Here is a 14,674-nt window from a genome sequence, read left to right as displayed (position 1 = left end):
TTATCTGTCAAAATAGTATTTTATCGTGGTGAAAATTAATAGCTATCTTTTCCACAATCTCTCTACACACCAAGATGTAAACAATTATTCAAACCTTGACATCATTCTACACACATATCTAGCTAGGACTACATACCTACGTGAAATTGACTCCATCCAATTTTCGTTAAATTCAACGATATATGTACAGAAATGAGACATTTCCTTCCCTCTTCAATTGTTAATGATAAAGAGCTCAGCTTTCAACTTACAAGTTTTTAAGCGTAGTAATTACAAATAATTTTGATGGAGCATTTCCGAGTTATTTTCTTCTTGGGAGAGAGGGATTATGTCCGACTGTAGTATATAGATCATTCAGAAATAATAGAAAAAATATAGTCTATCATATATCAATTTCAAACAAGCTATTTGATGGATAGGGGAAAGAGACAACGGGTCTTGTTGAAGCAACTATCCAATTGATGATCTATAATATCAGCAAATTTATACGAGCTGTGCTACTATGGCAGCATATCTGCCTATATGTGTTGCATCATCTACCGACCTGTGAGATTGCTGAGTAACAAGACTTTGGACTGGGGCTCGCAGATTTGCTATACTTTCTTAGAACCCATCTAAATTTACTGCGTGTCCCGAGTCCTTCCTTCTGTTTTGTATTATTTATAAAAGCTTATTAAGCCCCTCTCAGTTTGAAGCAGGATAACTACTCAAATATTTTTCGAAAGCTCAGTCTTACCCAAGATAACTTGTCAAAAATTTCCTCATAGCTCAAGAAAAATAGCATTGAATGATGACATCATCAATGTTGAGATTGGACCTCGACTCCAAGGAAAAACAGCCATTGACAACGTCCATGCATTCCTTGGAATTTTGTTCCCCTTGGATACACATTAGTGGCAATACTTTTGTCTCAAGGAAAGATAGTTCTCTGATATGGAATTCATTTTAATTGAGCAAAGGTAATCAATGAAGGAGGATATTCATAATGCAATCTTTTCCTTAAGAGCAAACTGGGATATGTAAATAGTTGTAGGTAGGTTGTTTTTTCTTTTATAGTGTTTATAAATATATGTACTTAATGTAAACGAAAATATTTGGTTTTGAAGATAATGTCTACCTTCTGTTTTTATAAAAGTCAAAACTTTATTATTTAAGTTTATATTCCTCATATAACTTTTTCTATGTGGATCCCTTTGAAGGGTATGGGAGCGTTGTTTTTTGTATCTTTTCTCGTAGTACCCATCAAAATTGATAGACAGTTTGCAATAAACGTAAACATATATCTATCAAAGTATATGTATTATTTGCAAGATTTGGGAGTTGGCCTTGAAGTTCTCGTTAGACACAGGACTTGAACTTACTTGAAACTACAAGTCAGATTCGGGACTCCTTTTTGAATTGGAAGTCGGACTCGGAGTTGCCCTGAAATTTTAGCTGATAAATACTATCATTTATCGGTAACAACTACTGGGTCAATTTACCCCATCCATGAGGCAAGATACCCTACATTAAAAGTGATGTAAATGTAAAATTAACCATGGAACTCCATACAACAGTAATAATGACGACATATTTCCTTTTCTCAAATTATACATTTTTTCTTATATTATACTAGGACTTACCCGTATTATATATTTTATTTCGAATTATTTTATTAAAGCCTTAAATAACTACAAAATTTTGTTAAACTTATCGATAGACAACATAATCACTAGAGTTATGTTCCTCCTTCAACCTTAATAAGACTACATACTAAGACTAACTCCCTAATCCTCTTCTTCCCCTTTTTTAATTCATATTTCATTATACATTCCCCCTTTTTCCGCTTGTACAATCATTCCTTTTCTGGATTTTTAATTTTTTTGATGCATTCATGAATCTACAGTCCATACCTTAAAAAGACTCTGAAACACGGGAAATTGATCTTTTTTTATGGAAAAAATCAACTCATTTACGAAAAAACAAACAAACAAAATCTGGTCTGATTAGAATTAAACATAGCTCTGGATACGTAACTCAGAATTCTGAGCAATTTTTCTCTCTTTTGAAATAAATATCCTGGTTATGCGTCTTTATTAGCGGATGGGCATACAAACAAACATCTATTATAATATTATATTATAGTAGATACCATAATATATTAGAGTAAAATAGGACCTTAATTTATTGTTTTTCGCATTTTTCAATGGAAAATTACAAATTTTATAAAAAATAGGTATTTCTCAAATTTTCTATTAGGCATTTTAATCTTAACAATTATTTCTAATATATATATTCTTTTAATTTATATTTTAAAAAAAACAATCATCACTTACCACGGATATCGTTTGATATTCTTATTTACAAAAAAATGTAACGAAAAAGGAATCTAAATACAAACTTTGCAAATGCAACAATGAGGGTTTGGTCCCTAGGAGTTATTAGTTTAATTCCTTTTTAGACTTGAATTGAGGATTGACTTAACAATCATTCCTACCTATATTATTTCTATATATGGAATGGAATATGTGTTTGTCAATGTTATTAGAACAAAGTTAGGCAACAAGAAAATTGTTCCACAAAGACAGTAGATATATTAAGTCACACTCTTTCTTTTACTCTTTATAGTGACGTCATTCTTTGGGTAAGTTTTTCCTTTCTTCTCCCCTTATCTTCCTATATCTGGGTCCCAATGACGTCAACAGTAATGCTAAAAAAATCGTTTCATACTAACTTTCTTGTAACTTGTTTGGTTCCTTCCTTTTGAGGCTGCTTGCAGCTGATATAATAATACGGCATGACAGCTAGGCATCTCTTCTCCCAAACATTCTTCATATTTTTAAGGTGACTTTGGTCATTTTCAGTGGCACATATATTATGCATCCCTGTCAAAAAGTAAAAAGTCTACCAACTAATCCTGCTCTTCCTCAACTATCTATATTGTATTAAAGATTAAACCCTTCTAATCGAACAAACAGTTTACCCATGGTAAGTAATCAAATCATATTATTATTTTTCATGAGAATGTCTATGTATTGAGTGAGTAGCTACGTGTGACCTGTTCATAAGAAACGGAGGGCAACTCAAAGTAATTACTAGGGTGGTATTTTGTATATTATTTAAGCAAAATTTGTGTGTTCGTAGACGCCTAATAGCACCGGGAAATACTGGATACTACCGATATACCCAAATATTTCAACTTTCATGTTTTTTTGATAATTATTTAACTTTTGATAGTCACAACAAGAAAAATATATATATAAAATCCCAGTTATGACCTCATCGTTCATGACTAAAATAAAAAGGCCTTGGTGTTTTATAAAATATGAAACCGCATTTCAAGGGAGAAATTTCCAGATGTCTTACAGTCTTGGCAGATGAGCTGTCAATAGGAATTGGCCCAAGCATTCATTACATTAGATCTGGAGAGATTAATAGAGCCTTACAAATAAATAACAAATAATCCTTCTATTAAATAACAATTGTAAAAGAGAACAATCATTTTTATTGTAAAAAAACTGATGAATCATGAATGTTCAGACATGGACCATTGTCCACACGGAAATCCATTAATTGTAATGAAAATAATTAAACATGGATTTGTGGAAAGACAAAAGATTTGTTAGATTTTTTATTGGGGGGGTGAAACAATTTGAGTGCCCCAAAATATGTTATTGAATAGAAGAACACATTTGGACTATTCAACGTTAACCCTACTCACTGTTTTTTAGAAGATCAGCTGACTTAATGAAATTGATTAAATGATTGCCCAAAACAATATCCCACAAGGAAGGGAAAAAAAGAAACTCCCTATGTGGACGATTAACTCGTTGTGAACTGCGTGGAAATACATTTAATACTAAATATTTTCTCTCGATAGTAAAAGAATCAACAGTTGACCTTCTTCTAGACCCCTGTTTGTCAACAGGATAAATTTATTTTAGGATATTTCCAGACCTCTCGCCTCTATATGTTTCTTTCTCTATCGGTTAGGTATTTTAAAAAGGAAATATCAAAGAAAACAATTATTTCTTCTTACACCTCAACAGTTTAAGAGTGTTTCCTCACTCTTTATCATATCCCAAACTACGTCAGTAAAAAAAAAACTGAGGTACGTCATTTCAAAAGGACATTTTGCGAAAAAATGCTCAAATACTGTACGTTTGTTTCTCCTCAAGCTAATGGTCGCATTTCGTTACTTTATTATAATGCTTAAGCTAGGACTATTGATGTGTATTTTCGAGGCGTTTACCGTTCTATAAGCATTTACTACTTATGTACAAGGGATGAGTCAGGAATTAAAGTAGTTTATACTTTTCTATAATGGCATCATCTCTTTCGAAAAACTCAGAAAGAAATGCGGATAATTATGTCACACAGATTGACACATTTTTTGCTTCCTGTCCTCTCACAAATTTATAAATGACTTCATTTACTAATTGTAACAAAACCATGCAACCTTTTATTATTATGTAATTTAAAAGTGTGGGCACCATAGCCCTCCCATTCTGGTGCCTATCTTACAATAGTGCATTATGCTGTTCGTCAGAAGGTTTGTATGACCAGGTGTCACAGATTATAGCTTGTTTTAACCAATTTAAAAAAAAGGTCGATACAGACATAATTTTAACAGCGCCCTCTATTTGTGTAACATACATCTATATATTTTATTAAATGATAGTAATATTCTGGCAGTTGTATCATTTTGCTGCAAGACAGTGCTTCTCTCTGTTACTTTATTTCATATAAGTCCGCAAGGCGGATGCCTCGTATTGTGTAGGTCCTTTTTCATTCAGTCAATTCCAGTCTTAGGACCAGCAATCCTTGCGAATGATCTTTAGCTGTCAGTCCCTGGAATTTTTCCTAAAAATGTAGATGGAATTGCACATATCTTGCAAAAATATTTAAGTTTTTCTTTATAATCAATATAATACGAACATAATATATTTTTACTTAGTTAAATAATTGAGTTTATTATATAATATAACAATTAAAAAGTAAAAACACGTCAAAAGGGATCGAGTTTACCTTCTTAAATGACCAACAAGTGGGGCTTGACTGAACCACGGTCCTCGGTCTAAGACTGTGACCGACACAACACTACTCATACACCATTTAGGCTATAAACCTACAAATTACTTGCAAGTATTAAAATATCCAAGTTTATCTGATCCGGAGTTCATTGGCTGTGCCTATCCGGTTCGAAAAAAATACACAAAATTTTGAGCATATTTTTTTAAGTTTTCTTTTGAAGTAATGGTTGCGAGATACAACAACTAAGGATAAGAGTTACCTACCTACTCAGTTTAGAAAAAAATATATTCTAACCCCATTACTATCTCTACGAGGGTGGTCTGAAAAGTTTCCGACCTAACAAAGATTCAAGACATATTTTCTGAATTCTTTATTTTATTTTTTAAGCATAGTCTCCCTGTAACTCTACGCACATCTCCCCGAAATGCTCCCATCTCATAACCCTTCACAATATTACTCGGCGTTTTTCTCTGCAAAATAATTGTTCACGAAGGTTTTTGACGAAAATCTGCCTTCACCTTGTCAAGTAATGCTACCTAGTATGTTCCTCTTTTTCCATCCTGAAGATAATCGATTAAAAATAACTTCATGACTATCACATTCGAAACAGTTTTTGTCACAAAAACACTTAGATCAACTCACTCCAAGGACCTTTACATAATTACTGTATGTCCAAAATGGTTGAAACTTTGGTGATTAATTGTCAACACATGTTAGATAGATGTAACTACCAGTTATTGACAAGTGTTGCCATCCTCAAGTTGAGGTGAGGCACTTTTCAGACGACCCTCATAAATTGACCGATAATTACTTCTTCTTTTATTCCCAAATATTTTGTTTCGGTCGAGTAGGTACATACTTATATGAATTGCCATAAAATAAAAGTTTAAATCCACCATTAGGCCATTGATCTAGTGATTTATGGGCGTATTAAATGGTCAAAAAAGATATAATTATTTGTACAGCATAAGCAAAAAAAATTGTGTATTTAATATAATCACACTGGTCGATCAATAGTTTCCATAGAAACTTTTAAATACCGAGTGGCCCATTAAAATCTGAACACTTTAAATTGTAAAAATTCAACACGATATAATTTATTAAATAAAAAAATATTGTTTTTTTAAATAATATTAAAGATAAATGTGTGCCTGAGCCCTCTTAATCATTAATGTAGCCGTTCTTTGTGGCAATGATGGTTTCGAGGGGGTGTCGTAATGGCAGACACCCGCTGCGGATGTAGTTGGTTGTCATCACGTCCCAGTGCTGACAGTGGCTTTAAGGGTCTCCGTGTTTGGATAACGGACACTACAGACCTTCTCCTCTAAATGCACCCAAAAATTTTAGTCGAGGGGTTGGCATGAGGGCTGTAGGAGGCCCAAAAGTGTCAAAAAAGAGTTTAATAGAGCTCCAAAGATTCATTCAAAAGAGTTTGGTAACAAAGGAGATGGGGTTTTTCATCGTCAAAAGTGGCCTCTCTACACTCACAAGGCTCGTTAGATAGTCTGGTGTTAAACCCCAAGTATTCAGATTTGAATAGACCATCCAGTTTGCTAAAAAGTCCTCTATAACTGAATCACAATATAATCCTCAAAAATTCAACGCACAAAGGTACAATATAAATGGAATAGTAATATTTTTGTGTCAAACTTTACAATTAGAATAAACTATTATATAACATTGAGTTATACTTTACTCCCCAAAAAAACTAATCTCTATTAATAAATCAAAAAAATATTTTTTCAACATACAGATATAGACTATTCCTTATCTATGGATGAAAATATTTGCTAATTTGTAAAAGAAATTACTCTATAATTAAATCCGCGGGATTCATCCCTGGGCTAGGGAATTTCAAATGAAAGTTGCCAAAAAATAGTTTTTCTTTTTTGAAATGGGTTTTTCCACAATTTTAATTTATAGGAATGTTTGGCTGAATACAAGCTCTACTTATCTCACAAAAAAGAAGAAAAAAAGGATTACAATTTAATTAGTATTTAATAGAAAATGTTGCCTATATCAAGGGCAGGGAGCTTATTGTCACGGGTTTACAAAGGTTCCCAATTGTTATTGAATGTTCTATATGTTTTATAATATATGGGTGACCTAGAGAAGAAAATATTTGGATATCTCCATCATTATTTGTACCATTATGTCATTGCATTATATTTTTTTCAATTATTTATACTTGCTATAAATACGAAAGTCATTAAATGTATTTTCTAGAAAATATATTTTTGCAAGCAAAATATCTTTAACTTATTGCTGAATAAATTGGCTTAGATGGTTTAGTAAAGCTTTCATTTCAATGATAAATATATATAACTATTTGGTTGTACTAAGAGATGATATGGTTTACTAAAAATGTCGTTTTATAATAGCACATGTACCTATTTATTTAAAATATTGTTATTATTATTTTTTTTAAAGCTAATAACATATATTACATAACTTTGGAACAAATTAAGATAGATAATTCAATTTGATTTTAGGGGGAGGTTTTGCACTCTACCGATTACCCATTCTACTTATGTATGTTTACCAAATTAGTATGTTTTTGCGATGGGTCTACGTGAAGTTTCAAAAATAGTATTTTACACACAACTATATCCAATACTATTTTGTCACCGTCAACTCCTCTTATGGCAGTAATCTACTAACAGAAAGTGGTGAATGACTTACAGATGTAGACCAGGTCCATTTCAATCCAGACTTGGTCAAATACAACATTTATCAACTCTGCACTCCCATGAGTCCTCTAAAAGCCTTCATCTCAACAAGTTGCCAAAGAAATAGTTGGAAAGATTAGCATCTGGGCTATGGGGTGGTCATTTGTACTTCTCCCAGTAATTGATATTTTTAGTCAAGAATAATTCATTGATCATCGTAAGCACTTTTATTTGCAGAAGATGTCCCAATCTTACCTACAGGTAACTCAAAGGAAATTCAAACGGCCGTAAAGACTTTCACTGGTTCCACAAAACCTACAGTTATTACAAAATGAACAGGATCAAAACAGAATTGATGACCTCTCTATAGGATGTTTTAGAAAAAGAATTTTTACTACTTTCGACATCATGTCAATGATATATATTATAAATATTAAACACATGTAATCCAAATATAAAGTAATTCTGGAATAGCTGACTAAACAAATTAACTTGTACATGTCTCTGACGGTTTCAACAAAAGCAAACTTAATATCTGGGATAAACTCATTATTCCCAAAATTGTACATCTTTTTAGACTCACACGCTACTTTGAATCTATTAAGGTAAAAGTAAACAGTCTTAAAAAGAAGCTTATATGAGACGATACAAGGCCCTATTTGTCCTTTGATAGACTCTTAGCTGAACAAACAAAAAAGGTGGGGCCTGGGTAGTGTCGACAAAGAAGTAACGTAGAAATTTATAAAGTTTAATTGGATGAAGAGTCTTCTGAATGGTAAGGACGAATGGGCAGTACGAATAAAGTATAATTATTATACTATATACATATCCCATAACTTTATTACAAGAATTTTTCAAGTCCTTGTAAAATATATAAGATCCTTAAGCGTCCTGATGAATATTGTCACCAAATGGCACTTTCTGGGAAAGGTTCTATTGATGGAGTATTATTCAACTTAGACTCCAATGCGCCAATTAACCAGTGCCCTTGATTAGGAACTCAGTGTCATTTTTATGAAAAAAGGAAATACAACCTTTGCTGAAGGACTTAAGATGGGTTACGCAGGACTCAATAGCAGAATCCTTCGGGTAGCAGAAGAAGTTACGGTTAGATACATGATTAAACAACGATTTGGCACAACTGTTCTATTTTCTATGGAAATTCCAATGGTCAAAAATAAGAAGATCAATGATTTCTTAATTTGATGAAAGATTATCACATTGCCTGCAAGATTAGTGAAGAGACGACTGAAAGAGCTCAGTGACATTTCCCAAGAAGTATATCTTCAAATAATTCATGCCAACGTCTACACAACTTGGCCGCAAAAATATTTCCGATATAGACTTGCAACCTCTATACAATCAAATCTAACAAAGAAAAAATTATCTGCTTCTTTTGTAAGACCTCAGTAGAAACCTCATAAAGTGGATCCGAGTATAAAAGGGGTTGATAACCTCATCTCAGAAAAATAATGAATGAGATTCTCACCACAGACTGACTCTTCACTTTTTTGACAAATTAAACAGTCTTTTGAAATTTCTGTAGGAGTTTGACCAGTATGAAAAAAAAAGTTGTGACCTTGAGTCACTTACCCCACTCTAATCCGATTCTTATCTTAATTTTTGAAACAATGAACGTTTAATGACAACTGATATTTCATAAACACAATAATTTTGTAAATCTGTATCTTACAACCCCAGAATTTTGAATTGTCTGAGTTTTTCAATTTTTAGTTTCCCCTCAGTATGGTCCGAAATAGGTGTAATCTTAAATATATTTGTCTCTAGCTCGTCGAGATTTCGTGTCATTTAGTTCCCCTACTCCATATATATTTTTACTTGTCCGGTTGATCTCTTAAATTCATGAAAGCATTATTTCACCAACATGATCCTTACTAAGAACCAGAAGAAAGTGATTGTTCAGTTAATTCAAAACGGAACGTCTTGGGGTTATCTTTCCAAGCTCATTCAAGTAAGCAAAGTTGTTATCTGGTGGATCTGGAAGCAAAACAAGCACGAGTTTGAGAACAAACAATGGCCCTTCCAGCAAAATAGAGCCCCTTCGCAAAGAGCCAAGATCACGCAACTTCTTTTCAAAGGAGGAATAACCTCCAAACTCTCTGGATTTAAATTAGACTACTTTAAAAATAGACTACTTTTTGAAGTCATTATTAAAGAAACGCTGAGTGCAAAGCCTCATAAGAATTTTGAGAGCCTGAAGGTTTAACTGCTTAAGGCATAGGATCCAATTGGTAATGGATTTGTCCGTGCCGCCGTCAAGGACTTTTGTCACCATATGACGACAACTGTGAAGGCTAGAGTAGTTCATTTTGAATCAAATTTTTGAATGTCTTCATTTCACAAATAAACTTGTTATAAACGTTTATCTGGATACCCAAATTTTCGTACACCCTACACATGTGTGTGTGTCTATTGATAATTCATTTATGCATGTTTTTAATGCTTAGAGTCAATGGTCACCACACAATACGTAACTGTTTGATCATCCCCTATTAAATACATACATTTATCATATGAAATTGTATTTGGCAGCAAGAAAGAAAGAAAAAGAACCGTTAAAAATGACAAGACAATGAAACTCTCTTTCCCTTGAGTTTTCTATCTGTGTATATCTGTGTCTTTATATAAATTCTTGGAGATCTCGAATCTAGGAGATATACAAACATACATACATGTATATACCTATGTACACTGATACATCTACATGCATATATAAAGCTATAGAAATCCGTGCTTGATAAATGGAATTCACATTACCATCAGACGAATCATATCAACGAAAAACATAAACATTTATATATTTTTTTTAAACCCCATTAAAACTTGTGAGTAAGAAAATGTACTTTAAGAATGTGAAGAATTTTTCATAAGGCTTTATCCTCCATGACAAAACCATCTATGCATGTACATAATATGTGCCCATCTGACATTTTGTTATTCATAATATTTTAAAAATGCATTCATCATAGGTGGCCTAATTACCGGGCCCACTGTTATTATTTACTCATCTCTATTATCCAATTTTTGAGAGTTTTTTTCGAGTTCGAGTAATACTCAAATCCAACATTATTATTTACTATGTCATTTAAGGGGCCTGAAAAGTCAGAATTAGTTCCCCAAAAAATAATATAAATAGTTTCCCCAGGATCTACCTGAATGACAATTTTCCTGATAGTGTCTTGTAGTGTTGTGTAGGTACTTATTTAGGACTAAAGACTTAGGACCCGTCCAGTGTGTCTCAGTTCAGTCCAGAACAGTCTTGCATATAAGGCCTAAAACTTATCAAGTAATGTTTGTCACTCAACTATATTTCAACTAAGAGTTCTAGTACAGATAGCCCTAAAGGACTGACGGTTTTAAGGACTGGTCCCAAAGACTGATAGGATCTGTCTTAAGACTGGACTATGCCGAATAAATATAGACTGACAAAATACCTAGATATTGTACAACAAGGAAATCAGGCGCTTTTGGTCTATCTAATTTAAATTAACATTAAATGGTCATTATGTATGATTTATACAAAAATCAAAAACTGATTACCAGATACCTACAATCATTGAGAATATATATCACTCAATGTGGCCTTCGTTGGTTTTAATTTGGGTCCAGAACTGTACCCAGGCCCTGGAAACTAATGCCCCATCTCAATTCTTGCGCATTGATGTCGATCAGGAAATTCAATATTCTGGGAGGACGTTATTGAACTTTGACTCAATATAGCTTCAGACAAAATAATGCAACAAGTGCATGTTAGGGAGGCTAGGACGATCCTCCTGCTGTGCTAGGGCATCTCCATCCCTGTTATCACTCCCCTGAGGTCCTTGGTCTCTACCAGGGCCTTCAATAACTCTGCAACTCTTCTCCTATCGACATCCCTAGTATCTTTGAGAGCTCATCATTGCTAATATACAGATCGTTGTTCTCCAAAATCATCACAACAGCACCCCTGCATTCAGCTTCTCCAATTGTATGTACTAGGCTGGAAATTTTATGTGGTTAACTCCATGGCAGTGCTGAGGATACTCCTTAGTAAACTATTTACATGTGTAAAGGTTCTTGAAAAAGTTTCCAACATATTAAAGATACAAGATATTTTTCCTGATTTTTTTTGGACTTTTCTTTTCAACATAGTCTCGTTGCAACTCTCCACAATTCTCCCATGGATGCTTCCATCTCTGTAACCTGCCCAAATAGTACTCAGAGTATTTTCCTGCCAAACAATTCTTCTTGAGACACTTTTGGTATTGACTCAATTAGTCCGAATGGGATTGACTTAGACGCCTCAAATTTGAACACAGCAAGACATCTTTTGATGTCTATAGTTTGAATCTATTTAAAGGTGACTCTTTCAAAAACAAATATTTTAGGACAGCTCCATACTCAATTTTCTCCATTTTCACAAAAAAAAAAACTCACATAAACCCACTCAAACGACTGTTACATAGCATCTAATCTGCCTGAAACTTTCCTGAGTAACTACCAAGAGATGCAAGATGGATGTGAATAGCTTTTATTTACGAGTGCTGCCATCTTGGAGTTGAGGTTGGAAACTCTCCAGACCCCCCTCGTATTTACAAGAAAAATGTGGAAATCTGAAATGCCGGCTTTTTTGTTACAACCTGTATATCATTATGAAATTCACTTGCCAAACAAGAAATTCAAAGTTACACTCTTGTTTATTGTATATATATCCATTCTTTACACTAAATACATATATAAAAGCTCCCATTTCGTCATTTAGAAACATCTTGAAGTTTTATAGGTATATATCCATAAAAAGACTGAGGAAAACTCTTTATTGGACGGTAAAACCGCCCAAAAAAAAACATGCATCGCATCTTCCGAAAAAGAATGTGTCTACCTTTTGTAAATTATAATGAAGTACATCCAATGACTATTTAAAGTACATATACATTAAATCGTCTTTATTTAATGCTTTGAACTTGTTTCTAATAGTCATAAATAATCAAACATTCAAACTAAAACAAAAACTAATTTTTTTTTATTATTGTTATTATTTATTTTATGTTTTTTTCCGCAAAAAATAAAACCTGTTTTCTCACCAGCCATTTTTACTTTTTGTGTTACATATAATTTTTCCAGGTCTGATTTAGAATGTATAAAAAATACTTTCGTGCCTTGTTTTTACTAGTGATATGCCTCAAACGGAAGGTTCCTGCTCCTGTATTTTCGAGCTTATAAAAAAAAACACTCGAGAAATTACGAGCTATACTCGTTACTTTCCCGAAATATTTATTATTAAAAAAAATTTCCCTTCTTGAACAATTAGTGTTGAATCGCTCTAAAAAGACTCAAGTTCTATTATTTTGGCCCTAATAAAAATTTTCTATATTAGTACGGTTCAAAATACAACAAATTACCTAATTTACATTTGATGTGTAGCTAGAACGTATAATATTCAAGTATTATACATTATTTTCTTCGTTTAATCCTTGCTAGGAATGAAGTAAATAAAAATATTACTAGGACTGTTGGACTGAAGTACCGTCTAATCGTTCCTTAAGACAGGTGAATGGAAAAAAAGATCGGACCGATAAAAAGACTGATTAGGAAATCAGTCATCTAACACTACTAATGAGTAATAATAGATTCCCGTTAGGTACAGCTAGTGTACGAAATATCGAAAGAAATATAAAAAGATTGAAGGCCTAACAGTCCAATCCTAATCAAATATGGTAGTCCTGGGATTGGTCGGTCTTTTAGGATAACTACAACAGCTGAAATGAAATATTTACTAACTATGTCCTTTCAACTGTTCAAATTAGCCTCTTTCAAGAGACAAGATAGCTGAAGTTTAATGTAGAAGGTGTGTAGGGCCGGGACGGAACGCTAAAAACCCACCAAATAAAAAATGTTGATACAAAATATCTACGGGCTATATTCAATACTATTATTCATGAATTTTGCTCATTTTATAGCAAAAAGATGAGCTTCTCTGTATTTTCAGTAATACACAATACCGATTAGCAGTTACAGTATCGTTAGCTGTCGAACAAGTTATTTCACTTGATACAGATGTACCTGTAGTTACGTGGTATCATCCAGCTAACTTGGAAATATTGGAAAATTATAATAAATTACCCCTCCACCATAACATAAGGGTTTTCCTCAACTAAGGTGTATTTTATCATTTTTTAAGTCATTTTCTCTTTTCTTATTAATTTTTGGTAATTTTTTATTTTTAACCAATGCAATGGCCTTAGTTTATAAACCAAATAAATAATGATAAAAAATATTATAAATTAACCAAAATTTTCTAATCTCAAAATATTTAATATGTGACTATGTATATATATATGTACTGAAACAATATGTACAATCAGTCCTTGGACGGATCCAACACTAGTTACGGCAACATTCTTAACTGGTTTGGATTAAGCAGATTTCTTAGTCAAATGGACACAATTTTCTTTTCTTTTTTTGAATATGAACAAATAGAATGTCCCTTGAAGATTTATATGCTATAATGTGCTCGAAAAAGAAAAGGAAGGAATCATTAGTTGTGACAAGTTGTGAGTAAATAATTGCATTTTATGGCAAACAAGCCGAGTTTTAAGGGTATTTTTTTTTACTTAATAATACTTGAGTACCAATGGACAAGTTTTGCTTATCACTAGTTTTTACCATGATGCAGGAAACCCTTTAATTGATGAGTTTCATATTTTAAACTTATTCCAATGATATTTTCATAAAGGAACCCTTTGGATATTGCAAGTACGAACAATTTTATTTGCTTGTACATACTCAAAGATATGCATTGAGTCCATATATATTTATAAAAACCCTTGTAGATATAAAAAAGTATTTAGAAAGAGTCTCTAATTAAGGTTTCATTTTCCATTTTTAAAGGGAATATTTAATAACTTTTTCGTGAAAATTTGGTCTACTTTCTTTTATGAGAATTTACACTGTTTCATTATATAATAATAATGGGGCTAAATAGAGTTGAC

The sequence above is a fragment of the Lepeophtheirus salmonis genome, chromosome 9 (genome assembly GCF_016086655.4).
Source record: "Lepeophtheirus salmonis chromosome 9, UVic_Lsal_1.4, whole genome shotgun sequence".
Classification (NCBI taxonomy): domain Eukaryota; kingdom Metazoa; phylum Arthropoda; class Copepoda; order Siphonostomatoida; family Caligidae; genus Lepeophtheirus; species Lepeophtheirus salmonis.
Note: the sequence above shows the minus strand (reverse complement) of the source record.